Consider the following 26,470-nt stretch of genomic DNA (forward strand, 5'->3'; position numbering starts at 1 on the left):
TCCTTGTTACGGCCTGGGTCCCTCTCAGCTGGACACCCGGCTCCTTAGTTTGGCTGGGATGACTCCAGTACTTCCCGCCGCCCCACCTTACCCCCCTGCGCGCTCCCTTCCCAAGGCGACCACCTGCACCGCCCCACTTACCATCTGCCCCGCGGGGAGGGCCCCCCCCGGGCTAGCGGAGCCCTCCCTGCTCCCGGGCGGCTTTGGAGGAGCTCGGTGTTTGCCTCCAGCCCTTCGCTACCGGAGGATCAGGTTCCTCCCCTCCTCCCCCTCCAGCTCCGGCCGCCGCCGCCTCCTTCTTGCATGACACAGCAGAACCGCAGCTGCTGCAGCAATTCCAAGCCATCCGCCCAGGAAGCGCCGCAACCGGGACTCGGGAGGGGTGAAGGGGGCGAGGCAGGGGCCACGGCCCCGGGGGATCCTCGGCCCCACTGTGCACCACACACTCCTTTCCCAGCCCAGGGGCACGCGAACAAAATGAGGCTCAAGCTGACCAGGCCGAGCTGGAGGAACGCTGGGGCTTGGCAGCAGAAGGGATGGGACCAGAGAGAAGGGTGTGGAGGAGACCCCAGTGAGGGCCAGGACATTTCAGGTAAAGAGAGGTAAGAAGAGGCCCAGACGTCAAGGGCCAGACTGTGAAGGTGATTAGAGGTCAAAGAGAGGTAAGGAGGTAGAGTTGCAGAGAAGAGAGGCCGAGCTGGGAAGGGCGTGGGGTTGGGGGCAGCTGCAGGGGAGGATGGGAGGTACAGTCTTTGGGGAGGCCTGAGCTGAGCGCCCAGGCAGAGAAGGGGCTGAGTTGGGAGGCAAGGGCTGTAGGAGGAAAGGGATGAAAGAATTAGGCATGAGATAGGAAGGTAAAACTTGGGAGAGATATTATAGAATTAGAAGGGTTGGAATGGAGCTCATTCATCATGGCTGATGAGGTAAACTGATGAGGTGGAGAGAGCGAGTGTCAAGGCAAGGCCAAAAGGAAAGATCTTCCATCCCACTCTTCAGTTTCTTGCGAAGTTTTTTCTTGATTCCGCCAATCCAAACAGTTTCCCTTATAAAATGGAAACGCATGAACTAAAAAACCCAGAAATAGCTATCTGGCTTAGATTTACAGGATAAAATCTCCGTGTCTGTAAAAACTTTAAGGCAGAAATTTGGGATTTATGGTACAAACCCTTAAAGGGACTGTGAGTCAGTAATACCCACAGCACTCAACATTGTGAGTTTCCACACATCCCTGGACTTGAGTAAGTCTTTCCAAGTGTTTGTTAATGCTAGAAATGATGACAAAATTAGTGGCTCAAAAATATTAAAGTGCACATGCTTTTTGCTTTCTCTATGTATACACAGATACATATATGTATACTTTCTAGCGACTAGCAAGTATGGTATGCCTAGGGATAATTACGTTTTTCTGATTATTTTGTTTCCCATCAAACACCCCACGAATTTTACAGCAGACCGCCTTCTTGTCGCCATTTGAAAGAATGTGGTCAGAAAAGTAATGCAAAAACTGCCACTTTGGTTTTGTCTGTACCTTCCAGGTCATATCTCCGTACCTCACTTCCTGACACAAACAAGTTTTCACTGTTGTCAGCAACAAAGCCCTAATATAGCTGCGGAAGAGAAAAACTGCATTGCATTTTGCCTCCTGCAAGCATCATCAACAGTTACTGGAGGAATGTAATTCCAGAAAGCTTGAAAGCCGTGGTGATGGTAATTATGTATCAAATGCCTGGTTCTATTTCTGTTATTATTGTTTTGTCATTTCTGTTCTCCCAGCGATCTGACTGAACTTGCAGAGGGACAAATCCGGTTTTTCTTTTTGACTTTTGTCAAACTGAATCAGGCCTGACAGAAAACTCATTGCTCTCCGAGGAAACAAAGTAGGAGCCACGAAATGTCATTTTAACAGAGCGTGGGTTTGGTGACTGTAGGAAAGGATTTGAGGACGCTCCTTCTGTTCGGCTTCCTATGTCATGAGCACAGACTCCACGCACGCACAGACACCACGGCTCCCGGATGCTATGGCTCCCCGATCTGGGCTCCTGCAGCGCCAGAAGCCCCTCCGGGATGCTGCCAGGGGCTCCCGGTGGGTGGAGGTACGGACGCCGCTGCGGCCGCCGCCGCCAGTCCTGCTGCTGTTGTTGCTGCTGCAGTCACGTGGGAGCCCCTTTAAGTTTCCATAGAGAGGCCTCTCTGGTGTCACATGATGGACATGATATAATGAAACAACATTGTGGAGAGGAAAGCATTAGTGGAGCCCACGGCTACAAAAACAAGTGAGTGAGAAGAGGTGGGAGGAAGAGAAACTACGCCACCTCCCCTGCAGCCGAGCGCACGCAGCAGCCTGGCGTGACAAGTGGGCGACGCCGGGGGGCAGGGAGCCGGGGTCCTCGGCCTTGGCCGGGGACCCCACCGCCCACCGCGCGGAGAACAACTTTTAGCCGGCAGCCCAGGCCAGCGCGGCACCTGTCTCCTGAGTCTCCACCGCTCCTCCCCATCCATCCCAGGGAAATTCTCAAGAATACGCTCTACAAATCTACGTGCGCATCGTTTTCCCCTCTCGTCGCGCCCGGGAGGAAGGAACGAGGCAAGGAGCTAAGCAGCGTGCGTTCAGCCCTGGGGTAAGTTCGTAGAGTGGGGAAGCCGGTCCCGCAGGACTTTGGGATGGGAATTTTGCTCTCCTTTGCGATCTCAGGGCGTGAAGAAGGCGTCCCCTCCGCTCCTGGCGGGGCTGATCGGCTGGCTAGTCAATTCCCCTTTAGCACACCCCGTGCGCCCACCCTCACTCGGCCCGGGGCCCCCTCGCCGCCCCCCGGAAGGGGTCTGCGGTTCCTGGCCAGGACCTTCGGAAGACGAGCGGGGGAAGGTAGGGCTGTCGCGGGAACCCGGCTTGTGGGAACGATTTCGCCATGTTTGTGTTGCTAAGAGCACTTTTTCCCCTTTGCTGTGGCTTGATGCCACATGGCTCCTCTGGAGCTGCCGCCGGGCTGAGAGAGTGTGTGTGTGTGTTTTTTTTTTTTCAATGTCCGCATTCCAGCTAATGTTGCGCAGATAAAATTCAAACTTGAGGTAAACAGAAGAAGAGGAGGAGGAGGAGGAGGAGGAGGAGGAGGAGGAGGAGGAGGAGGAGGAGGGGGGAGGGAGGGGGAACTGTTTCCATTTCGAGATCCCACCTCTTCCCTCCGCGCAGCCCAACATCCCGAACCTAGAGACAACTCTCGCCTTTCTCCCACGTCCCCTACCTTTGCTGTCAACAAGAAATAAGGCCGGGGGGGGGGGGGATTGGAGTTGGGGGGTGGCATGCTTATTAATTAGAAAGGACACGGTGTCTCGGTTCTCCACTGGAATCAGCGACTCCCGGGAACTCGGGCCTCTGGCCCCTTCCCTCTTTTCTCCGGCAGGGACGCAGGATGCCTTGGTGCACTCTGGAGACGGGGACGGGAGGCTGCAGCGCGCCTGGGTGGGGCGAGGGGTGCCGGTCCCCTCATGCCCTCTGACTTTAGGATATCAGTGTCTCTTCAACCCCACCCCAGGCGCAGGTTTCCAGAAGGTGGGGTGGGTGGGGCCCCCGGTTTCCAGAAGGCGAGTTACTTAGCAGGTGTGTGGGGTGGGCATTGCTATTCGGTAAGTCTGTTGCATGGGGTAGGATGACGTGGGAAGCTTAAAAGCTTTAAAGCCAGCCCAAGGGTAGAGCTGAGTCTGCTGTTTTTTGTTTGTTTGTTTGTTTTTTCCTGTGTGTGGCAAATTAGGGAGAAAAATCAAGACGTTCCCCCCAGTCCTCCCTCGGTGTAAACGTCTGCTCCAGCTCGCAGCCCGCTGCTGGGTGAGTGGCGACGATCAAGGCGAGGGTGAGCTTCGTCACGGGGAAAGCTGGAGGCTCCTGACAGCTCGTAGCCGTCCTCCCCGCGCCCCGCCCTAGGCGGAAGGTGTGGGTTGGGTGGTCCGAAGAGGGTGACGTCCGAGGTGGGGTGGGCACAGGCTCGGGATCCCTCGCAGAGCTAGGGGCCGCAGCCCCGGTCGCCGGGGAGTGCCGTGGCAGGGAGGCGGCGGCCACGTGAGGGGTCTGCGGAAGCGCCGGAGCTGAAAGCCGGGGGCGAAGTGCGTAGCAGAGTCGTGACGGGGGTGACACGCAGCAGCCGGGGGCGGCAGGCCGCGGGAGCCGGGCGCCTCCCACGCAGGGCCGGCGTTCCCCGCCGCGGGTGGGTGCGCACTAGCCGGCGCTCTCCCGGGAGACCGTTTCCGGGAGCGGGCGCGGGCGGGGCGGGGCCGGGGCGGCAAACAGGGTGGCGCTCTCTGCCCTCCCGCCCCGGCCTGCCGGGGCGCGCGGCCGGCGGCGGCCGGGTTGGCAGAGGCGCGGTCGCGGCGCCGGGCAGCGGGGGCGCGCCCGCTCTCCGCCGCCCCCGCGCGCTCCCGCCGCCGCCCCGCCGGCCTCCTCTGTTTTTGTTTTGATGGAGCCCGCGTGCAGCTGGCGCGTGTCGAGTCACGTGCCAGGTGCGGGAGGGGGCCGGGGCGCGGGAGGTGAGGGCTAGGTGAAGCCGGCCGGAGGGGCCGGCGCCCGCGGGGGCCGCAGAGGGCGCGCGAGGGGGCGAGTGACCCCCGATGGAGCCGTGTCTTGCGGGTGGCCCGGCTCTGGGTGAGGGGTTTGGCGCTTCTCGGCGAGCAGTGCTAGGTTCATCGTCGCAGCGCTTCAGGGAGCCTGGTCCAGGCGGGAGGGCCTACTTGCGCTGCTGGACTCAAAACTCGGATCTTACAGGTGGTGTGTACATCCCTGTGGACGTGTAGACATTTGTGTGTGCTTCTGAAGGCCGGCTGCGTGTTATAACCAACTGGAGTGCTTTAAAAAGAATTCTAACGCCCAGCCCAATCCCAGACCAATTGGACCCACATCCAAATAGGGCCTGGACGGTGTATTTTTAACCCCCACTTCCCCCTAAGTGATTTTGGTGCAGAGTGCGAATTTATAGAAGTAACCAGCTTGATGGAATAGCTACTTGTGAAATCATACCTATTCAGGGACAAAATAGTAAAAACAGCTAAAATAGCTAACACGTATTCATCTGTCACTCAGTGGGGTCTCTATGTGTCAGATACTGTGGCTCCCCATGCATGGATCTACTCGTAAAAGTACTGTTACCCCTATTTTACAGTTGGAGGAGTGGAAGCTCGGAGTTAATCAGGGAGGACGACTGTACCTAGGACCTAGAGAGGTCGAGTTCAGAACCCTTAATTTCAACAGCCACGTATGCCTCGTGGAAAATGTCCCTTTGCCTAAGGGCCCCATGTTTGTGTGAATAGTAGTAGTTATGTTCGTCTAAGGGCCAGCTTGTTTATGTGGGTACATTTCTACTGTTAAGATTTTTGTTTGAAAAGCTTTGCTTGTATAAGGGAGGAAAATCATTTGGTGATTCTTTAAGGCCTGTAGGCGACTTTTTCCAGAAGTTTATTGTGGATCAAGGAGAGAGGGGATCTTCGTAATTTGAAGTGAATAGGTTCTCTGGAAGTTTCTTGTTCTGTTTTTGAGACTTGAGCATTTGTATAATATGAAGGGGAGAGTCCGGAAGAGGCAAATATTTTCCAAGTATTTACATGAGCAACCACAAGAGTGCTTTAGGTTGCTGGATGCGATACAGTTGTGGTGTGGTCACAGCTGGATGGACCCAGAGGTGGAGTGTGGTACAGAGTAGCAGAAGTTCTGCCATTAGCATTTTGGATTAAAAAAAAAAAAAACTCGTCTGGAGTACAGAAACTTTGCTGTTACATCTCCTTTCTCCTCTTAATTTGTTTCATTTGTCTCCTGGTCAGATAAACTGCTGGTGGGACGTTTAGATGTGGGAGTAGTCTTGTTTCATTAGTGTTTTCTGTACAGAGATTCCAAAGAAAACTCATCGTAAACAGAGGTTTCTCCCTGAAAACAAATGATACTAGCTACAGTGTATTTGTGGCCAATATGTATTAAGAGTACCATGTCACAAAGAATTTTATATTCCTGTTGATTGCTGTCAAATATTGTTAACCTCTGTGGCAGGCATGGGTATATTATTTAGCAAATTTTGGGGATTGGTTTTCGTATTACTTGCAGTTTTGGTGAGGAAGGCTTATAGACCTACTCAGGCAGACATGACTGGAACGTGAGTATCTGTGGTCTGGTGTGGAAATAGCTCTCTAGCCCCATCTCCCTCCTCCCATTGTCCACCCCCATCCTCCTTACCATGAAACACATTTTTCACCAGCATTGCCAAACCACTTGGGGTTCCTGTGCACGGCTCTGCTTAGTTTGCTCTTCTGCTTCTTGGATACCTCCTTCAGGAAATGTTCCCTGATTTCTCCTCAGAAACCATTGAAAAAATACCCTCCCTGCGTCATCTCTCCATTGTATATATGCTTGTCTTATTGCGTTATATCACAACATATCTCATTGTATTTGTTACATATTGAACACCACTACTAAATTGGGCTCTTCAAAGGTGGGAATGGTGACTTGTTTATCTGCACATCACTGGCACACAGTGAGCACTTAAGTTTATTGCATTGGTCACAATTAAATTTACTTCCATTTAAGTTGCATTATCTGTGTCGGTGTTTTCCTGAACCACTCATCTTCATTCTGAATTGTCCTCACCTCCTTCTCTGCTACTAGCTACCAGGCTAGAAACAGAGCTGAAAGCACCCCAGGACAAAACTTACACAGAAAGCACACAGTACTAGTAACACATTATCAAAGAAATAAGAAGGGGCAAAATATCAGTTTTTCACTTGTTTGTGAATTTCATCCTTCGCAAACAAAGGAATTTGTGAATTCCTTTGGTCGATTGGACGGTGTGAATTTTCTTGATTACTAATATATGCTGGAAGAGATGGCCAAGGTTGTTTTTACTTTTCGACTTAACTTGGGAAGGAAGTACTACGTTACCAGTGGACATGCTTTGATGTGCCATAACAGAGCACAGGTGCTTCATCACATTTCACATTTCATTGCTGTAATTTTCAGATTGAGTATTACAGAGGTATTTGTAGAGCAGCACTGTCCCATAGAGCTTTTGGAGAGGATGGAAATGATTTATAAATCTGTGTTATCCAGTGTGGTAGCCGCTAGCCACTTGTGGCTATTGAGCACATTAAGTGTGACTGACGAACTGAATTTCTTCTCTTTCTTTTTTTTTTTTTTTTGAGACAGGGCGTTGTTCTGTCGCTAAGGCTGGAATGCAGTGGTGCGATCTTGGCCCACTGCAACCTCTGCTTCCCAGGCTGAAGCGATCCTAACACTGCAGCCCTCCCAAGTAGCTGGGATTACAGGGACCTGCCACCATGCCTGGCTAATTTCTGTGTTTTTAGTGGAGACGGGGTTTCGCCATGTTGCCCAGGCTGGTTCTGAACTCAAGCAATCTGCCTGCCTTGGCCTCCCAAAGTGCTGGGATTACAGGCGTGAGCCACTGTGCCTGGCCAGAATTGAATATCTAATTGATAAATATAAATAGCTGCTAGTGGCTACTGTATTGGATGGCACAGTTACAGAGGATATGTCTGTGTTTAAATCCTGTAATTGACAGGTCATCATTTAGGCTAAGGTATTCTGCCTTTAAAAGTCTGCAGTCATCTTCTAGGTCTTAACACCATGCTTCCTGTTCAGAGATTATAAGGTGCTAAGTGGGTGATATTTTTGGCCTATGTGGGGCCTTCATATTATGGAGCATTCGTGTGTTCTGTGGCTTTCCATGTAGTGTATGTGGTCTCTCTTTTTCAGGAGCAGAGTGGAGTGGTTATTGGTAATTATGATTACGAGTAATTATTTACAAATGGATGTGAGCCCTTGGCGTATACACTAAATGAAAGTCCTATGAGTTGAATCAGTACTTTTCTGAGATGCATTGTGAGGGGAAGGAACTGTGCTTGTCTTGCTGACCATTGTTATCTCCAAGGCCTAATATGCTGTTCAACACCTATCAGTGCTCATAAATATGTGTTGAATGAATGAATGTTCAATTAACTTGAGCCTTCCAGTTTAGCTTCAGAGGCTGTATCATGGAGCTGAGAAGAGAAGTAACCAGTAACTACACCACTGGCTTTATAGTTCTTCTAAGGAATGCAGTCTCTCCAGAGGTACTATTGTTAGCTCTGTGACTGATTTCTTTCTGGTAAGATATGTAGCATGAATTGTTACACTTATTTGATGACAGAGTGAAAAATAAAGTCACAAGAAGATTTGGTGCTCAGGTCATACAGAGAGAGTTGGAAGTATAAATCAAATTGAAGTAGTTGTTTCTATTGCATTGTGCACTCATCCATGGTAACCCTTTTTTTTTTTTTTGTTTTGAGATGGAGTCTCTCTGTCGCCTAGGGTAGAGTGCAGTGGCACGATCTCAGCTCATTGCAGTCTCTGCCTCCCAGGTTCAAGAGATTATCCTGCTTCAGCATCCCCAGTAGCTGAGATTACAGGTGTGTGCCACCACGCCCGGCTACTTTTTGTATTTTTAGTAGAGATGGGGTTTCACGATGTTGATGAGGCTGGTCTCGAATTCCTGGCCTCAGGTGATCCGCCCACCTCGGCCTCCCAAAGTGCCGGGATTACAGGTGTGAGCCACGGCACCTGGCCCATGATAACTTCTTCAGAGGAAATAAAATAAAATAAAATAAAATCATGCACTGAACTATGTTAGAAAGTTTGGGTTATAAAATCAAAGTTTGTTTGGTACTTGTATATGTTAATGGAGTCTGAAAAAAGGACTGGAAATATTACCTCTAGTGTGGCATGACATTGACAAAACACCTTAACCATGACAAACAGGAATGGAAACATTTCTTTCTTCAGCTTCCAAATCTCATGTATTCTATGACTTTTTTTCTATGGTAATCCTAGCACCCGAGTTACTGTAGCTTGTCAAACAGGATGTTTAAAATGTAAACAGAAACATATTTAATTGTGTAGATAACCCCTAGTAGGCTTTGAAATATATGTATAGAATAAGAGCCCTAAGACCAAAAACTGTTGATTTTGTTTCGTGTAGTAGATCCTATATTGGGGGTTGTTTTGTAGCCAAATATTTGGTTTAGTACCTTTAAGAGGTGATACACATAGTCTGCTGTTTATACTATGCATCAGACTTAACCTACTTTGTGCTGCTGTGTGTGTTTGGATTTTAGGCCTGTCTTCATCCACAACAGCTTGTTCCTAGGATAAATGTTGTCTTCCTATCATTCTGCCACTACATGTTCCACAAATGAAAAGTAATGTTATCATAGAGTAAGTCAAACACAATTGGAAATACAAATCTGTTGTCTTAAAAAAAAAAAAAGTCATAGAATATATTCCAAGATAAAATGGGAAGACTTATCTTTTAAGCAATTCCTAGTCCTTTAGTCCTTACTTTTCAAATACTTTGCTGTGAACCTTTTGGGTGGGGCAAAAAAAATAAAAGCCCCCGAACTGAAAACAAAATATCAACCACGTGTTCCGTCAATTCCTGCTGTTGCCCTTGAAACCAAACCAAAACACGAGCATAACAAGACAAAACCCACGACTGCTAATAGCAACAAAAGCTAACCCAACCAACCACACAGAAAGAGCCTGTGAGATTTGAGTTGTCATTTTTGTAGCGAGGTCAATCATGTGAAGTCTTTTTTATTTAAAAAAATTTTTATTTATCTTTTTCAAGACGGGATCTGGAGTGCAGTGGCATAATCGCAGCTTACTGCAGCCTCAACCTCCTGACCTCAAGCGGTCTTCTCACTTCAGCCTCCCGAGGTGCTGGGACTACAGGCACATGCTACCATGCCCGGCAAATTTGTGGGTTTTTTGTTTGTTTGTAGAGACAGTGTTTTGCTATGTTGTCCCGGCATGTCTTGAACTTCTAGGCTCGAGGGACCCGCCCCCTAGGCCTCCCAAAGTGTTGGTTTACAGGCATGAGCCACTGCACTCGGCCAAGTCTCCTTTTTTAGGTATGAAATGTAAATTACTCATGACAAAAATACTTGCCTGTATCTGAGTAGATAGTAATGATATTAGAATTAATGCTACAAAAGATCAGGATGTATTTTTGCTTAGAAGATCCTATGGACTACTTGGATTCAGGTATATAGTTTAAGAATCATTTTGAAGGTCACTAACTTGTTCGAGTTTGAGAATGTTACTGACTTCACTTCTTTCTCATCAGTGGAGTGGTTGGATTGAACCTGTGGTTCTCAAACTTTGGTATGTATCAGAATCACTGAAGAACACACTTTACTGGGCCACACCCCAGAGTTTCTGACTCAGGAGGTCTAGGGTAGGCCCACTAATGTATATTTCTTGCAAGTTTCCAGGTAATGCTGACGTTGCTGGTCAGAGGGCCAAACTTTGAGAACCATTGGGATAGACAGTATCTTCTAAAGTTCTGTGATTTTTTTTTCCTTTTTTGCCTGTTCTCCCCACCCCCATCACTTTTAGCTTAATTTCTAAAGGATTATGTCATTTAAAAATTGCTCTATGACAGACTGAGTTGTAAAAGTTTAAAATGGATTAAATTAATTTTATTTAGAATTTCTTGAGAACTCCATATATTTTCCAAAAATATTGGGTCTGTTAAAACTCAGATTGGGTATTCCTACTTAGCTAAAGTAGAAATCCCCAGTTAAAATATATTAAAGTATTTCTGATGTTATTAAATGACAAAACTATTTGCTATTCCTTAAACCTAAATGTTGTATTAAATCTAACCAAGTGCCTTTTATTTATTTAGAAATGGTCTCACTCTGTCACCCAGGCTGGAGTGCAGTGGTACAATCATAGCTCATTGTGGTCTCAACCTCCTGAGGTCAAATGATCCTCCCACCTCAACCTCCTGAGTAGCTGGGACCGCAGATTTGTGCCACCACACCCAGCTAAATGAAAAATATTTTTTTTCTAGAGATGGGATCTTGCCTTGTTGCACAGGCTGGTCTCGAACTCCTGGGTTCAAACCATCCTCCCAAAGTGCTGGGATTATAGGAATGAGCTACTGTGCCTGACCTATTTATTTTTAGAAATGGAGTCTTGCTAGATTGCCTAGATTGCCCTTGAACTCCTAGGCTCAAGTAATCCCCCCACCTCAGCCTTGTGAATAGCTGAGACTACAGGTGCATGACACTGCATGTGATCTTCTCTTAATATGCAGCTACAGAGTATAATGCAGCACATTATATAGTTGTGGACTCTCTAGATAAAATGATTTTTGTGAGACATAGTTTTTTCTAGACAAAATTCCATGGATTTGGGTCCATAATAGACTGTGACAGCATTAACTTGGACATCCCCTGAAGATAACAGCCTCATGGAAGAATCATGGTTGCGGGAAGGAAATGTCCATCAGGGGCATGGATGAGTACGTTAGGGCACAGTCATTCCTGATTTTGATGACCTTGGAGAAGAGTGGTGGCTCTGTAGTTTCTAAATGAGGGGACTGTGGGGCTGGAATCTGGTAGGAAAGGGGGTGGGGTTACTAGGAGACTTGTCTTCTAGCAGCCCTTGCATAGCGAGCACACCGTTCTTACTTAGGGTGTATGTTTATGGGGAGGGAAGGCCTTGGGGAGGCATTTGGTAGAGATTCCAGGGCATTCAAGGAGGACAGATGGTGTTCTGGAAGCATTCCATGTCAAACCAGACTCCAGGTGCCGAGAATCAGATAGACTCAAGGTCTTAGTTGAATCGAAGTGAGGTTTGACAGTATATTCTAATACGATTGAATTTATTGGAGAGGAAAGAAAAGTTAAAACTTTGAGGAAAATGTATATAACTTTACCTGAAAGCAGAGAAATAGAAGAAATTGGTGAGCAGGGAATGGGAAGACAAAAATGGAATGTTGTAAGTTTTTAAATGTCCTAAAACTTTTAAAAGACATATCAACTATGTCAAGACTAGTCAATAGCACAGGGTTCTTTGTTAGAAAATAACAAATGAGTAAGTTTTCCTTTCTGTTTCTGGTGAATACTTCGCAATATTGGTAGGTGCTATTATTTGACTCATATCAAATGCCTTTCCAAAATTATGCCCAGAATTCATGCAGTGCTTACATTTTTAGATTGCTTTATGATCGTTACCTTGTTTAAATCAAGTTTCTGGAAGGCACACATGACGCTTATTCCTAGGCGTGCTTTATGGATTAGGAAACAAATCATTTGTGTAGTGCAGACCATGAAGCTGGACTGAGACCGTGAGATTTCTCTGCTTTTCACACTACCAGTTTTAGTTTTATCTTGAAATTGTATATTGTCCCACTGCTTTTATAAAAGGATTGAACCTTAAAATCTTAAGAGTTGATTTGGCATATGAGTAATTGATTTGAGACTGTGTTTCATGGACACAGCTTTAGATTTTGATCACCTCTTTCTCTTTGAAAAGAGCTACGTGTGATTTGCTACCCAGATCTGTACTCATTTCTTGACTCAAATATGTATCTGTGACATAATCTTCGCAATTAAATCTGTGAAACTGTTTTGAATCCTTCAGACTTGACAGTGTGAGGCTGGGGTTGGCAGTCTGCTTAACAAGATGCTGGGACCACCTCTGAATTGGTGAATCAGGGAGCTGCTGTGTGATTGCCTCCCCAGGCTTTCCTGGAGTTTGTCTCTGCCGCTTCCTCAAGCCCTTCAAAAAGGCTCCTGTACTTTAGAGAGTTAGGATGTTAATGACAGTTCTTTTTTCTTGTACTTAGTAAGACTAGTGCTTAAGTGGCAGTGTCTGCCTTTGCCTTCTCTCATCTCTTCATGCTCTTTTCTTCCAACTTCTCACGTTTCTGTTTCTTGCACAGCCAGGTGTCCAACATCCCATGCTGACTTGTGGTTGGCCAGAACCCCCCTCGTAGATTTCCTCCACATTTTCCTCTTCTTCCTTTTCCTGTGGGAAGTTCCCTTTCTGGTGGCTGTGGCTGGTCTTACGTAGTTTGTTGGAAAAAGTATTGAGGTAGAGTAGTGTTCGATACTGTGCTGCACCTCCAGGAGTGTCCAATCTTTTGGCTTCCCTGGGCCACACGGGAAGAAGAACTGTCTTGGGACACACATAAAATACACAAACACTATCAATAGCTGATGAGCTAAAAAAAAAAAAAAAAAAAAAAAAAATTGCAAAAACAATCTCATAGTGTTTTAAGAAAGTTTGTGAATTTGTGTTGAGTGCATTCAAAGCTGTCCTGGGCCGCATCTTGGACAAGCTTGCTTACAATATTTCCGCTGGATTTCTAGTGTCAAGTAGCTATGGAACCCTGTGAGAGATTTGAGTCTCTGCTCATCTGAAATGAGAGGTTGGGTGGAGAAAGGTCTTTCCAGCCCTAAAATGCTGTGATTGAGATTATTCATATGGTGGTATGGTTGTAGATCCTCCCAGGAAACTTCAGCATTTGAAAGGTACCCAGTAATCAAGACTGGTCTCTGTAGGGGTGATGCCTTTGAGTCCCCAGGTAAAACGATCTTGGACTCCTTAAATTAGACTCCCTGCCATGTGGCTGGCCCTCTTCTTCAGGAGTTAGGGATGGGTCAGGAGGGCACCCTTCTCTTTTTTTGTGCTATCTACGTTAGAAGACCCAAATATTGAACCTGGATTACACTTTGGAAAAGTTGCTGACACAGGTGTGAAATATTCTGCTGCTTTTCATCTCCATGAAGTACGCAGTCGCCTTCTAAAGTCATTCTTTCAGTGATGGTATTTAAACCACTAGGGGAGTTTCTGGGAACCTGCTTCATACCTCTGTCAATTCTTGTACAACTCATAAAAAATGCCACTTCAGATCTTTCTCTTGCAAAATTGTGCGTGGCTTGTGACTGTAAGTGCTAGTGTCCTATTTCTAGGGACATTTTTGTTAGTACTGAATCTTTTTGTTATGTTCACCAAGCTACTTATCTGTCCATTGTCAAGGCCACTGACAGTTGTTTTGGTGTCTGCTTTTGTATTGATGTATCATGCATTCATTGCACATATTGTTTATTTTTAAAACTCTGTGTTTATCTTTTTTGTTTATGTTTCCAGAGAGATTAGTTATTGCTATGCCAAGAACATTTATTTAATCCTTTGTCCTTAGTGTCATTCATATTCCTTTAGCTATTCCTAGTTTTTAGCTTTTTAGAATTTTGTAAGACCTACTTTTTATGGGCTCAGTTCCAAAATAATTTGTGGTGACTCTTCTATTTTTAGCATGTATTGCCTGAAAATTCAGGTATTTAATAGCAAATGAAAGTTGTTTTTTTTTTAATGCCGTTTATTTTGGATTTTATCTTTGAAATCTGTAGTTTGTTTTATGCCTCTTAGCTTACAAAAAGTTACTGTGCTTACACGTCTCTTATTTTTATGGAAAAAGATATAAAATCCCCCTTTACTCCTCTTTTTAAAGGATTTTAAATTGAGATTCTTTCTGCTACTAATTTAGTTCTCCTGAAAAAGAAACATAGGGGTTTGTTCTTTGCCATATATCTTTGTTACTACCTGACAAGCAGTTTGAAACAAGGATTTTATAGGCTTAATCAGTACCCTGTTTAGTCGTTTCATATCATCTGCAGAATGTTTTTGAGATACATGTTTTTTAAAAATAAAATATTATTTGGGATTCTAAACAACAGAAATATCCAAACAACAGAATTGCTCTAAAGTTTTAAAAGTGATCGTCTGTGTGAGAAATCATGCCTTGCAATAACTGAAGAACATTTGCTCTTCTGTGGGAAACAGTGGCAGCACATTCTGGGCTCATTCTGTGTCTGAGTGGTCCAGCCTCTTACCCCAGAAAGCCGTCAGCATTGTGGAGGGAAAGCACAGTGGCTCCCGAGAATCCATTGGCAATGCATGCATTCTGACTGCATTTATTGTTGTTTTTGGAGGGTAACAGTTGTTTTAAAGCACTGAACTGTGATTGCGTAAATACTCATCTTACTTCCTAAAGCGTGTTTTTTGATCATCATGCTCTTTTGGAGTAAGAGCTGTAGGCTCTGGTAAGATTACTCCTCAGGAACATGTTGGGTCTTGGACATTGCAGGTCAGTCGTCTAGGGCAGCGGTCCCCAAACTTTTTGGCACCAGGGACTGGTTTGTGGAAGATAATTTTCCACAGATGGCTGGGGTGGGGGATGGTTTCAGAATGATTCAAGTGCATTCCATTTATTATGTACTTTATTTCTATTATTATTACATTGTCATATATAATGAAGTAATTATACAACTCACCATAATGTAGTATCAGTGGGAGCCCTAAGCTTGTTTTCCTGCAACTAGATGGTCCCATCTGGGAATGATGGGAGACAGTGACAGGTCATCAGGCATTAGACTCTCATAAGGAGCCCGCAGCCTAGATCCCTCCCATGCGCAGTTCACAGTAGGGTTGGTGCGCCTATGAGAATCCAGTGCCGCTGCTGATCTGACAGGAGGCGGAGCTCAGGAGGTAATGCGAGTGATGGGGTGCGGCTATAAATACAGATGTAGCTTTGCTGGCTAGTCCACCGCACACCTCCTGCTGCGTGGCCCAGTTCCTAACAGGTCACGGACCAATAACTATCTGTAGCCCGGGACTTGGGGACCCCTGACCTAGAGTATTCTGGACTGTGGACTCTTGTGTTCCTTTTCATGCATTGGAATCTTCCTAGTCTTCAACAGGGAGTCTAGGAGCAGGCACAAGGAAACATGTCTCCTCTGGGTAAACTTTCTGTCCAAAATTAAAACAAACAAAAAACTTGAATACGTCTGGAATCTATCTGAGCGTTTTGTGGATGCCGGCCCACCCTGGCCCTGGCATATCAGCAAGCTAGTTGTGGACCATTCTTTTCCTCCCTGTTTATTGTCTTTTTTTCCTGAGTTCTTTACTCACTCAGTTTCCTTCCTTTTTTGTCTTTTTTGGTTCCTTTCTGTTTCTTCTCTTATTTTTCCTTTTACTTTCTTCCGTTCCTTATATGGATAGCCTAGTAAACATCCTACACTTACCATAGGCATTTTTTTTTTCTTTTTTTAGCCTGATTAATAGCAGTCCAAAACTAAAGACAAATTTTACTCTGATATTATAGTCTGTAAAATCGCATGCTGGTGCAAATTATTTATTTGTTTGTTTATTTATTTTTTTGAGGTGGAGTTTCACTCTTGTTGCCGAGGCTGGAATGCAGTAGGACGATCTCGGCTCACTGCAACCTTCGCCTCCTGGGTTCAAGCAGTTCTTCTGCCTCAGCCTCCCAAGTAGCTGGTATTACAGGTATGCACCACCACACCCAGCTAGTTTTATACTTTTAGTAGAGATGGGGTTTCACCATGTTGGCCAGGCTGGTCTCGAACTCCTGACCTCAGGTGATCCACCCGCCTTGGCCTCCCGAAGTGCTGGGATTACAGGCGTGAGCCACCGGTGCTCGGCCTGGAGTTTCACTGTTGTTGCCCAGGCTGGAATGCAGTGGGATAATCTCAGGTTCACTGCAACCTCCACCTCCTGGGTTCAAGCAATTCTCCTGCCTCAGCCTCCCAAGTAGCTAGTATTACAGGCATGCACTACCATACCTGGCTAATTTTATATTTTTAGTAGAGATGGGGTTTCACCATGTTGGCCAGGCTGGTGTCTTGAACTTCTGACCTCAGGTGATCCATCCACCTCAGCCTCTCATAGTGCTGGGATTACAGGCGTGAGCCACCGTGCCTGGCCCAGAGTTTCACTCTTGTTGCCCAGGCTGGAATGCAGTGGGATGATCTCGGTTCACTGTAACCTCCACCTCCTGGGTTCAAGCAGTTCTCCTGCCTCAGTCTCCCAAGTAGCTGGTATTACAGGCATGCACTACCACACCTGGCTAATTCTATATTTTTAGCAGAGACGAGGTTTCACCAAGTTGGCCAGGCTGGTCTCTTGAACTTCTAATCTCAGGTCATCCACCCATGTTGGCCTCCCAAATTGCTGGCATGACAGGCGTGAGCCACTGCGCCCAGCCAGTGCTAATTATTTCTGAAGAGTTTAACTGCGCCCAGCCAGTGCTAATTATTTCTGAAGAGTGTAACATATTTCAGGTTGAATGGAAAAGATACGTGAAATGTATCACTTCCCAAGCTTTTTTTGATATTTAAATAGGCATTCAAATAGGTTTCAGATTGGTGTTTAGACTTTCAAATTTGAATAGGCATTCAAATAGGTTTCAGATTGAAGTTTAAAGAGCAGTTTGCCTAAATTTTGATAATAACTATATAGAATTTCAGGATCCTTTCTACATATGGAAACTTTTGGTAAACAAAGATATTGTTTGGGTTAAAGTAGTATTTTTAAATTTCTTAAACTATAACAGAGTTTGGTATGTAAAAAAAGTGGTAGAGTGAAATTTGTGTTAAATAGCAACTGACCTATGCCATTCTCAAGGAGCACCGTATATTCTAGCTGTAAGGGCCTTCAGAGCTCATTGAGTTAAATCTTCTCATTTTATAAATGAGACAATGTACTTAAACTTACACACCTGGCTCACAGCATGGCTGACCACAGTTAGGTCTTCCACCTCCCTGTCCACTGTACTTTTTGGGCAGAAAGATAAGGTTAGGAAATTTAGAAGTGAAGTGGACAGAATGAGCATGAGAAGACCACTGTATTTGAGTTCTCAAGCAAGCTTTGACTTTAATTTCTGAGTTATGAGATGTTGGACTAGGTGTGTTTAACCTCTTTGGATCTTAATTTTCGGAGGGTTGTAGTTTTAGGTCCTTCTGAAGTCCATGACATAATCAGGTGAAAAAAAATGAAATAGGTGTCAATTCTTCTTATTGTAGGTTTGTGCAATTTCAGTTTAAGTAGATATCCCTATTTTTTAGTAACATTCCTTTTTTCTTGTTAGTGAATCAACTTTTCATCTTGCGTTGTTAAACACAGGTTGTCTGAATCAACATGCTAGTTGCCTCTGTATTCAGATGTCTCTAGCATTGTGTTGATTAACCGAAGTTAACACACTTTAAAAGGCAGGTCTTCCCTGTTTCAAACTGCAGGACTAGCCCGTGGACACGTTATTCAGAGGTACTCTTTTTCAAGTGGTTTACGCTTTCTTACAGTCTTCAACAGTAATTTCATCATGTAAGTAAAATTAAAGAGAATTTTGCTCCTCTAACTTCTAGAGCTGCTTTATTTATGGTCGTGGAACAGGTTTTTTCATTCTTAGTAAGATAATCTGGTATTGTCTGTGGCAGAGAGAAGACAGTTGTAACAATGTGGAAGGATAGGAAAGATGAGATGAGTTTAAAGTACTGAAGAAAAGCTGAAAGACTGGAGGTTTTTTTAAGAAGACTGCCAGTGAGCTTTGAGACCTTTTCCACATTGCCTAGCAGTAGTTCCCACAATTGTTTTAAAAACCCATTCTAGGCCAGGTGTGGTGGCTCATGGCTGTAATCCCAGCACTTGGGGAGGCTGAGGCAGGAAGATTGCTTGAGTCCAGGAGTTTGAGACTAGCCTGGGTGACATAGTGAGACTTTGTCTTTACCCAGGTGTGGTGATGTGTGCCTGTGATCCCAGATACTCAGGAGGTTGAGGCAGAAGGATCACTTGGGCTTGGGAGGCCGGGGCTGCAGTGAGCTGTGATCATGCCACTGCACTCTAGTCTGGGTGACAGAGTAAGACCCTGTCTCAAAACAAAACAAACCATTCTTTCAGTGAACACTTTTTTAGTACCTATTATATACATAGCATGAGTTAGGTGCTGTGGGAATTACAAAAGAATTGTTCATCTAGGGCTTTTTGCTGTAGGTGCTTACTCTCGAGCTGAGTTCCCAATACTTAGGCCATGAAATGGTGAAGTGCAGTAAATGAGTACTGCGCAGAGTGCTCTAGGTGAGAAGGGAGAAGGGACAAAGCGGTAGGGGAAGACTCCAGGGAGCCATGGAATCTGAGCAGTTTGAAGGACCAGTAGTAAAGAATAGCTAAAAAGAACTCATTTTAGTTTTCTTTTGGGAGAATGCAAGGGAAGTGGTTGGGCTAGGTTAGGACATAGGCTTGGGAGTTGGGAAAGAACCACTGTATGTTTTAAAGGGTAAACCAAACAGTGACAGAGGCAGATCTCAATCAGTTTAGAGGTTTATTTTGCCAAGGTTGAGGACGCGCCCCTGAAAAAGAAACACAAGTCACAGTAGGATCTGTGTCTTGTGCTTTTTCCGAAGAGGAATTTGGGAACTTCAATATTTAAAGTGGAAAGAGAAAGGAGGGGAAGAAAAAAAAAGGAGAGTGGGTAGGCAATGAGGCAAGTGGTTACATTCTTGGGAGGCTCTGATTAGTACTGCTCAGTGAATCTACATTTTTACATGTGAAAAGAAAGGAGTGGGGGGAAGAAGTCGATTATGCATTCGTCTTGTGCTCAGTAAATCTACATTTTACGTAAGATAAAGTAAGCATGTGAAATTACAGCTGTTTGGGAACAAAAGTAAGGCAGTTTTTTTGTGATTCAGTTTCCAGGCTTAACTTTCCCTCTGGCATAGTGAGTTTGGGGTCCTGAGATTTTATTTTTCTTTCACAGTGGCAAATGAGGGAGACCCCATGGAAATAATACAGCCTTTTTGCCCTAGCTTTTTATAATATTTTGAAAATTTCACACTTAAAAAAATAGTACTGTGAGCACCTGTATACCCTCCGTCTGTATTCACTGGCTAACATTTTGCTGTGCTTGCTGGCTTGTTCCAGCCAGGTGTGTGTATTTTGAACCATAGGTGGTAATCATGCATATTTGTATTATTTTGCCTCATCATTTGAATGTAAGTTGCAGACATCATGACATTTCACCTCTAAATACATGCTAAGGACTGTTTTCTATATATACCTGCCAAACTGTTGTCACACCCACAAAGTCTAGTATTGATGCAATAACCTGGCTTAATATATAAAAAATATTTAAACATGAAGGAGTGTTTATTTTTCTTAAAAAAATGTCAGACTTGTCTGGGACCACGCATATTGAATAAATTGGTGTGGTGAGGCTAGAACCACAGAAACTGGTTTACACATATTTGAAGAGTCATATGTAGCCATAAAATAGAAAGAGGAAGCTCACTGTATTCTGATCTGCTGTACAATGATATTCTGAGTAAGAACAAGGCATAGAAGAATGTGAAAAAAGAGAATTGTAAACATTTGCATGTATATAGATATAATATCTCTGGAAGGACAGAAAAAGAACCATAATATTCCATGCTTTTGAGATAAGGCATTAGGTAGCTGGGGGACAGGTGGACTTTTCTCTGAATACTCCTTTTATACCTTTTATGTTCTATTTTGCATTTTGAACTATGTGAATATATTACTTATTCAGAAATAAATGGTAAAGAAGCACGCATAGGCTTTTGTTGTTACCATTATTAGCTCTGTAACGTGTAGGAGCATACTTCTCTTTACAGCCTAAAAAGATTTGGAGAATGAGACGTGAGGCACAGACAATGGAGAAAAATTTTATTATTTCAGTTTTGAACGGTGTTTTAGTCCATTAGAGCTATTGTAACAAACTGTTGTAGACTGGTTGGTTTATAAACAACAGACATTTATTTCTCACAGCTCTGGAGGCCGGGAAATCCAAGATCAAGGTGCTGGCAGATTCAGTATCTGGTGAGAGTCAGCTTGCTGGTTCATAGATGGCACCTTCTCCCTGGGTCCTCACATGGTGGAGAGAAGAAGCAAGCTCTCTGGACCCTTATGAGGACACCAGTCACATTCTTGAGGTCTCTATCCTCATGACCTCATCTAATCCTAATTACCTCCTAAAGACCCTACCTCCTAATCCTGTCATCAGGGAGTAGGGTTTCAACATATGAATTCTGAGGAGACACAAGCCTTCAGTCCATGACAAAGGGAAATTTGCTATTTGTGCCACTTTTTAATGGACTGAGATACTCATGGTGTAAGAAGTTATTTTTTCAGGAGCTGCTAGTAGGGAGAGTAGGGGCTTGATGGGAATCTGATATCTAGGAAGTAATGGAATTTCACAAGGGAAAGCACAAAGGAAGGTGTAGTAGAAGTACAGAAGATGATGACTGGGATTTGGAGTTTGCCTTGTTGATGTATTCATACTATTTTTTGAGATGGGGTCTTGCTTGTTGCCCAGGCTGGAGTGCAGTGGTACAGTCTCGGCTCACTGCAGCCTCCATCTTCCAGATTCAAGTGATTCTCGTGCCTCAGCCTCCAGAGTAGTTGGGATTACAGGTGTGCACCACCTTGCCCAGCTAATTTTTTTATTTTTTTAATAGTAGAGACGGGGTTTCACCATGTTGGCCAGGCTGGTCTCAAACTCTTGACCTCAAATGTTACCTGCCTGTCTCGGCCTCCCAAAGTGCTGGGATTATAGGATTGAGCTACCATGCTTGGTCTATGCATACCGTTTTTTGAGGACAAAAGATGGTGTGTTAAAAAAGTTGCTAAGAGAAAATGAACATTTAGAAATAATGTCTGCCTATTTTTTCAATTAAAAAATCATGTTTCTAATGCCTAATATTTTTTAAAAGATAGGTTCTTAGATTTTACTGAAGATTATGTGAAGGTTAGAAGAAAGCCTTATTGGGTAAATGCTATAAATCTGTTATTAGTAAGTTATGTCTATTTGATAGCAGTTTGATTATTTTGTGTGATAATTTTTATATAATTATATGATGAACTTCTGTGATATTTACCCTTTAAAATTGCTTTTTCTCAGTGTTTTGAGATGTTGCATGAAATGTTAAAATTAATTTCAGAGTTAACTCAGCCAAGTTTATTTTCTGTTTTGTTAATGATTAACACAAAGTTATCGATTGGTACTTAGAGCCTCTTCTCTTGAAGGCCAGTGTTTGTTAATTAGTGAGTGTTGAATTGCTCCCTGTGTCCATTAGGCATCTTGTGGTTAATGGAGACAGATGGTCTGCCCTTGATAGATGCTTCTGGAAAGTTAACATTTCAGCAGTGGCGGTTACATTCCTGTCAGGCAGGACTTCAGGAAGAGAGGAACTCTGTACCATTTGATCCGGATTCCCAGGTGTGACTTTGCAGGTGAAGAAATTTGATTTTATCAATTCATTTAGGGTGGATGGAGATTGTGAGACTGAGTAAAGCTATCCAAGCCAAGTACGCTTACATGAGATTGAATTCTCCAGTGTATTAGTTGGCAGTGGGAGATGTGCTGTAGCCAGCTGTAGACTTTTTGAAAGGATGAAACTTGGATCAGAACTTTTGTTGGTGAGCATAGAAATAAGATGGGAAAGAACTGGATATTTTCAAGTTGTCTGTGAAGCCATGAGGATTTGACAGAGAACTCTTTCCCTTCCGGGGCTATCCTGCCTAGAAAAATGGAGCCCAGGCTGGGTGCGGTGGCTCATGCCTGTAATCCCAGCACTTTGGAAGGCTGAGGCAGGAGGATTGCTTGAACCCTGGATGTTGAGGCTGCAGTGAGCTGTCATTGTGCCACTGCACTCCAGTCTGGGTGACGGAATGACCCCCTCTCTCTCAAAAAAAAAAATATGTATATGTGTGTGTGTGTGTGTATATATATATATATATGGTTACACACCCTTACATTTATGAACAATGTTTGGTTTCCTTGTTTTTTTTTTTTTTTTTTTTTTTTTTTTTTTTTTTTTTTTTTTTTGAGACGGAGTCTCGCTCTGTCACCCAGGCTGGAGTGCAGTGGCCAGATCTCAGCTCACTGCAAGCTCCGCCTCCCGGGTTTACGCCATTCTCCTGCCTCAGCCTCCCGAGTAGCTGGGACTACAGGCACCCGCCACCTCGCCCGGCTAGTTTTTTGTATTTTTTAGTAGAGACGGGGTTTCACCGTGTTAGCCAGGATGGTCTCAATCTCCTGACCTCGTGATCCGCCCGTCTCGGCCTCCCAAAGTGCTGGGATTACAGGCTTGAGCCACCGCGCCCGGCTGGTTTCCTTGTTTTTTGTCTTTATGTAGCAGAATCATACTGGATATATTCTTCTGTACTTCTCTTATTTCACTAAACATTAGGATTCTATTTTAACAGTGCTGATGCATGTAGCTCTAGGTGATTAATTTTCGTTGCTGTTTAGCTTTCCATTGTATGAAACTATGCCATAGTTTCATAGTATGAATATGCCGATTTCTCCATTCTCCTGTTGACTGATGTTTGGGTTTCATGATTTTTGCATTGTGAACAGTGCTGCGAACACTTGTAAACTTGTTTCTTGGAGAATGTGTGCAGTCTCTACAGATTGTATTCTCTCTTTATTGTATTACATAAAGAGATAGAAATAATTTCATATGTTCCTGTATTTACTCAAACAGCTGATGTTAACATGAGAATATTAGTATGAAATTAAGGTCATTTATGAATGTTGTTAATTCAGTTGATTCCAAGTTCTGTCCTGAATAAAAGCAATATTTTTCATAAATGACTATTTCACACTTAAAAAATATTGAAAAACACTAGAAGTTAGTAACATTCCATAATATCACCACCCTCATTTGGTAATTATAAAATTAGACTGTAAAAATTTTGTTTTACTATCAGTCCTATCTGCCTCTGCCAAAACACACCCCAACCCCTTTACTTAGAAATAGTTTAGGCCGGGCGCGGTGGCTCAAGCCTGTAATCCCAGCACTTTGGGAGGCCGAGACGGGCGGATCACGAGGTCAGGAGATCGAGACCATCCTGGCTAACATGGTGAAACCCCGTCTCTACTAAAAATACAAAAAACTAGCCGGGCGAGGTGGCGGGCGCCTGTAGTCCCAGCTACTCGGGAGGCTGAGGCAGGAGAATGGCGTAAACCCGGGAGGCGGAGCTTGCAGTGAGCTGAGATCTGGCCACTGCACTCCAGTCCGGGCGACAGAGCGAGACTCCACCTCAAAAAAAAAAAAAAAAAAAAAAAAAAAGAAATAGTTTATCACCATTACCACTTATGCTTTTCACCTTCACTTTGTGCTTAGAAAAGTCATCTCTATACATTTGCACATATTATTAAAGATATATATGTATGTATATATCATTTTTAGACAATAGCATGGAAATGCAATTTAATTTTTTTTCCCCTTCTTGTTGAATGTTTTTTCAAAAATCGGGATATTGGCCAGGTGCGGTGGCTCATGCCTGAAATCCCAGCACTTTGGGAGGCTGAGGTGGGCAGATCACCTGAGGTTAGGAGTTCAAGACCAGCCTTGGCAACATGGCAAAACCCCATCTCTACTAAAGTACAAAAATTAGCTGGATGTGTTGGCGTGCACCTGTGATCCCAGCTACTCAAGAGGCTGAGACAGGAGAATTGCTGAGACAGGAGAATTGCAAGACTCTGTCTCAAAAAATAAATAAATAGACCTGGCACGGTGGCTCATGCCTGTAATCACAGCACTTTGGGAGGCCGAGGCGGGTGGATCACCTGAGGTCAGGAGTTCATGACTAGCCTGGCCAACATGGTGAAACCCCATCTCTACTTAAAAATACAAAAATTAGCTGGATGTGGTGGCACGCACCTGTAATCTCAGCTACTGGGGAGGCTGAGGCAGGAGAATTGCTTTAGTCTGGGAGATGGAGGTTGCAGTGGGCTGAGATCGTGCCATTGCACTCCAGCCTGGGCAGCAAGAGCAAAACTTGGCCTCTAAATAAATAAATAAATAAATAAATAAATAAATAAATAAATAAAATTGGGATATTAACACTGGTACCATAATATTATCTAACTGTAGACCTTATTCAGATTCTGTCAGTTATCCTCAAAATATCTTTATAGTAAGAAATTACCAGATCATGTGTTACATTTGGTTAACCTGGAACAGCTTCTCAGTCTTTCTGTGTTTTGTGACCTTGACATTTTCGGAGAACTAGGCAATATTACATAGTGTCTTTCAACAGTGGTTTGTTTGTTGCTTCCTCGTACCTGTATTCAGGTTTTGTGTTTTCCGTAGAAATGCTACGTGAGGGGCACTGTGTTCTTCTCAGTACATCTTATTCAGAGGCACGTGATGTCTGTCTGTCTCACCACTGGTGATATTAACTTAGAACCCCTGGTTAAGGTCAGGTTTCTGTCAGATTTTCCGGTTTCTCAAGTTTTTCTCGGAAAGTGACTGTTTCCTTTATTTCCAATAATAATTGTGTTATGGAATGATATTTTTAGATTTCGTTAATGTCCTGTTACTCCTCACACGTTTAACCCTAGCCTTTTAAAATCTATTGATGCTTGTGTGCATCATTTATTCTTATGATGGTTGCCTAATGGCGATTTTTAAAAGTCCATCATTTCTTCATTTATTTATAGTTGACTTTCTTCCCCTAAAAAGGGCTCTCTCTTCAATCTCATTTATTTATTTCAGTGCATATTCATGGATTCTGATATTAGTCTTAATTTATTATTATTATGTATTTTGATGCTGAAATTATCCCAGATTTGGCCAGTAGGAGTTTCTTCAAGCCGCCTCCTGTGTCTTTTGACACATCCCCTTCGTTCTTTGAACACACTCTTTCTTGTGCATGTAGAATGTTTCTCATTGCATACCTTCTCTGCCTCAGCCCTAGAATCAGCCAGTTCTCTAAGAAACTCTGTATGAGAGTGTCTGCTTCTCCATAGCCTAGCCAAGAGTGACTTTTTTTTTTTGGCCCAATTTGATAGTTGAGAAATAGCATCTTGATGTAATTTAAATTTGTATTTTTTCCACTATAAGTGGAATTGAACATCTTTTATTATGTCTAAGGGATGTGTGTGTTTGTGTGTGTGTGTGTGTAAGTATTTGTGAGTGTATGTATTTTCCCATATCCTTTGCCCATTTTTCTGTTGTTTTTGTCTTTCAGAGTTCTTTAATACGGTTATTACTCCTTTATCTGTGATATGATGCAAATATTTTCTCTCATTTTATCTGTTGCCTTTTGTTTACAATAGAGTATTTTTGGCCATACAGAAATTTTTAAAAAGTATGTAGTCAAATCGATCAATCTTTCAGTCTTCCCAATTTTGAGTTGTAGGTAGCAAACCTTTTCCTACATCGAGATGAGAGTCACCTTTTTTCTCCCTTCTCGTGGTAGTATGGCTTCATTGCTTTACATTTAGATCCCTGATTCATTTGGAGTTTATTTTAGTATATAGTATGAGGTTTTCCAGTGGCTAGCCAATTATTTTAACATTGTGTTAATCCATTTTCACACTGCTAGGAAGACATACCCTTGACTGGGTAATTTATAAAGAAAAGATGTTTAATTGACTCACAGTTCAGCATGGCTGGGGAGGCCTCAGGAAACTTACAATCATGGCAGAAGAGGAAGCAAACATCCCCTTCTTCACATGACAGCATCATGGAGATGTGCCAGACAAAAGGGAGAACAGCCCCTTATAAAACCATCAGATCTCATGAGAACTCACTATCACAAGAACTGTATGAGGGTAACCACCCCCATGATTAAATTACCTCCTTACTGGGTCCTTTTCATGACACATGGGGATTATGGGAACTATAATTCAAGATGTGATTTGGGTGGGGACACAGCCAAACCATATCAAACATCATTTATTAAATAGTTTTTGCCTTGGTGATTTTAGATGCCATCTTTATCATATACAGTACTAAAACTTCATCTGCACTTGGGTCTGTTTTTGAACTT

General features: G+C 43.9%; 1 long non-coding RNA gene across 1 annotated transcript in view; it reads left to right on the forward strand.

The window, feature by feature from the left end:
• Window positions 1-4,101: 4,101 nt before the first annotated feature.
• The window catches only part of LOC104674469, a 162,523-nt gene continuing 140,154 nt past the window's right edge, over window positions 4,102-26,470 (forward strand). Inside the window, exon 1 of the long non-coding RNA XR_004057978.1 lies at window positions 4,102-4,196. This is a non-coding gene — a long non-coding RNA (uncharacterized LOC104674469). The remainder of the gene's footprint in view (window positions 4,197-26,470) is intronic.

This window comes from Rhinopithecus roxellana, chromosome 6, assembly GCF_007565055.1.
Source record: "Rhinopithecus roxellana isolate Shanxi Qingling chromosome 6, ASM756505v1, whole genome shotgun sequence".
NCBI classification, from domain to species: Eukaryota; Metazoa; Chordata; class Mammalia; order Primates; family Cercopithecidae; genus Rhinopithecus; species Rhinopithecus roxellana.